General features: G+C 43.0%; 1 pseudogene; it reads right to left on the reverse strand.

Annotated features, from left to right (window-relative positions):
- Positions 1 to 499: 499 nt before the first annotated feature.
- LOC147899343 (uncharacterized) lies at positions 500 to 1,223 on the reverse strand (annotated as a pseudogene).
- Between the last annotated feature and the right edge of the window lie 1,576 nt (positions 1,224 to 2,799).

Genomic DNA, 2,799 nt, shown 5'->3' on the forward strand with positions numbered 1-2,799 from the left:
CTAGTGTAAGGGGAGCAACCAATAGGGGCTCTCTGTAGGCCTCTGCCCACCCTCCACCTCAACATACCATTGCCCCACACCTTCTAGCACTCTCATTGGTACACCTCAAATCACTCTCTAATCCCTTGAAATTAGGAAACACTAATTGGAGGCCCTTTTGAGACCCCAATTCTCCCCTAATGGAAGATAGTGGGATCCCTAAAACATGTGCTCCTAATAGAATAGAAATCCAAAGTACCATGCACTGATCAACAATCAAAAGTGTTGGACCGATCAATACTCCCAATATCCACACACCAAAAGAAACGTCGAACAACCCTCTTAGCACGACGTGGATAAGAGGATACGGGACTACTACTCAAGTGCTGTATGCACCAGGAAACCACCTGATGTGCATCCCTAAACCAATCAACATCATGCCGCAACTGGTGGTGTCGTAAGGCTCGCTTCACACATACACCTACACCATTGTGCTCTCCCTTCCCATGGCCCGCCGTCTCTAGCTCCACATCACTGGGATGCTAGTGTCATGGTGCCATTTGCATAACCAAAAAAACTGTTTAGCGAATTTGAACTGTCCACCACATCCACCAGACCAAATCCAACGTTGCTGCCATGTGACTCCCTGATCTTTCAAGAAACTATCATGAAGAGCAAAGCAATGCTGCACAAAAGGTGCATCATGCAAACGATCATCACTAATATAGAAATGATACTCTCTGATAATAACTCGGGAGTCCGAGGTGCTATCGACCCCATCAATATGTGCGTGCGCATGACGATAGCTAATGTGCACGAATATGGCAACCTACAAAAAAGCCACATGCTTATTTAACACTTTACATACTTAAACACTTAATTAACACCCTAATGATCAATTAAACTTGTAACAACAAACAAAAAAAAGGAGGAAGTGTTACCTGCTCAGAAAAGTAATACTCCGACTGGATCTCGTGCTACGGGGTGAAAGTATAGTTCTCTGCAAAGTCCACCACTAAGACAACCACACCCAAGGGAAATGTATTGAAACACATGCGGAACTGATGATCCTCCCACTTTGTAGTGTGGGTGTGTTGTGTATATGGATAGATCTGTCACCCAAAATGATCAATGAGCACAACACGTGGAGTCTCCTTCTCCACAACCTGCAACCTCCTAGATTGTCCACCACCATCTAATGTGTGGATGACATACTCATAATGGCACCAATGCACCTTCTCCATGTCGGTACTATCTTCCTGCAGTATAGGAAGTCAGGCCAAGTGACCACATGTGGTACATTTTCATTCCACACAATCAAGGGAATGGTACAACACATCCTCCTCTCATGGGCACAATATGGAGTGAATGAACTCACAGGGACTAGTAGGAACCACTCCCTTGTGCCTAGTGAGGGTGCGAAAGACATCATATAACAATTTAAAATCCACATGGTGTCGACGACAACATGTATCAGACTCCTTGCTACATCGCACAAACCATGGCTTACATCTCTCAAAGGATCTCTCACCAATCCTAATGTGCGGATGTGCCTCTATAAACTGAGTGTACAACTTAGTTTGACTAACATCAAGAAAACATGCACCATGCTCAATGTATACACCATGTGAGACCCTCTTCCACAATGCCTTTTTAAAAATTGGCGATGCCCTGCAATGCTCCTCCCAAAACTGCTTTATGAAAGACCTATTGCTCTCATCCAATAAACGATCACTCCAAGGTGCACAACCACTAGAGGCCCATAGAGCATCAACATTATTGCCATCCAAACTCTGCCTCCTAATCATGCCCACTCTCAATGTGCATGGTGCAATGCAAAGTATGCAAGATGTAGCATGCACATGACCGCTCATGCGGGGTCTACTAATAGCAGCCACAATAGCACGATGTGCTGCTAAAGCATATGCAGTGTTCCGCTTCTTGATCGATGCATAAGAATGCCAAACACTACTAAGGACCTCACTACAAGCTATCCTTTCTCTACGCATACCAATGCCATAAAGCTTTCTACATTCTACCAACTCAAGATGATCAATCAAAGAAGTGAGAAGAGTAGACTGAGAAGCAGGCGTAAGATCACTAAAGAATGACTCTATGATTCTATTAGCACGACAGCGTATGGTACTCCTTTGTAAGTCATGTGCTCTAGATCCATCATTGGTGGGAGGTGGGGGAAGGGGATCAGATGGCATAGGTGGAGGAGAGGGGGGGGGCATAGTTTCTAGCTCTCTCCATGCTCTCTTTTGCTCATGATACTTCCTCTTTTGCTCTTCATCCCCATCCAAATGAGAAGGGGGCTCCTATTCGTATCGGCTCTATTTCCCCTATGGCTTTGAGAACCCATTCAAAATGAAGCTAGGAATAGGTTTGGGGAGACAATAGGGATGGGCAAGGCTTCAAAGTAGAACTAGGTGGCAAGCTTAAGGACTAAGGTAGAACGAGCTTATGGGGGGCAATAAGGACAAGGATTCAAACTAAGAATGAATGGAATGAGCCTAAACAATGTGCCCTCTTATAGGAAAGTTAGATACCCCTCCCTCACATTTGATTGGATTTGACTAGATTTTATTTGATTGGATTTGATTAGATTTGAATGGAATCCAATGATAATTTGATTGGATTGCTAATTTGATTGCTAATTAACTGGAATCCTATGATAATTTAATTACTAATTTGATTGCTAATTGATTGGAATCCAATGATAATTTAATTGCTAATTTGATTGCTAATTAACTAGAATCCAATGATAATTTAATTGCTTCTTATAATTTGGGATGATTTATACATAACTCAAACACA

The sequence above is a fragment of the Dipteris shenzhenensis genome, chromosome 8, assembly GCF_047967505.1.
Source record: "Dipteris shenzhenensis isolate YYH24624 ecotype China chromosome 8, Dip_SZ_1.0, whole genome shotgun sequence".
NCBI classification, from domain to species: Eukaryota; Viridiplantae; Streptophyta; class Polypodiopsida; order Gleicheniales; family Dipteridaceae; genus Dipteris; species Dipteris shenzhenensis.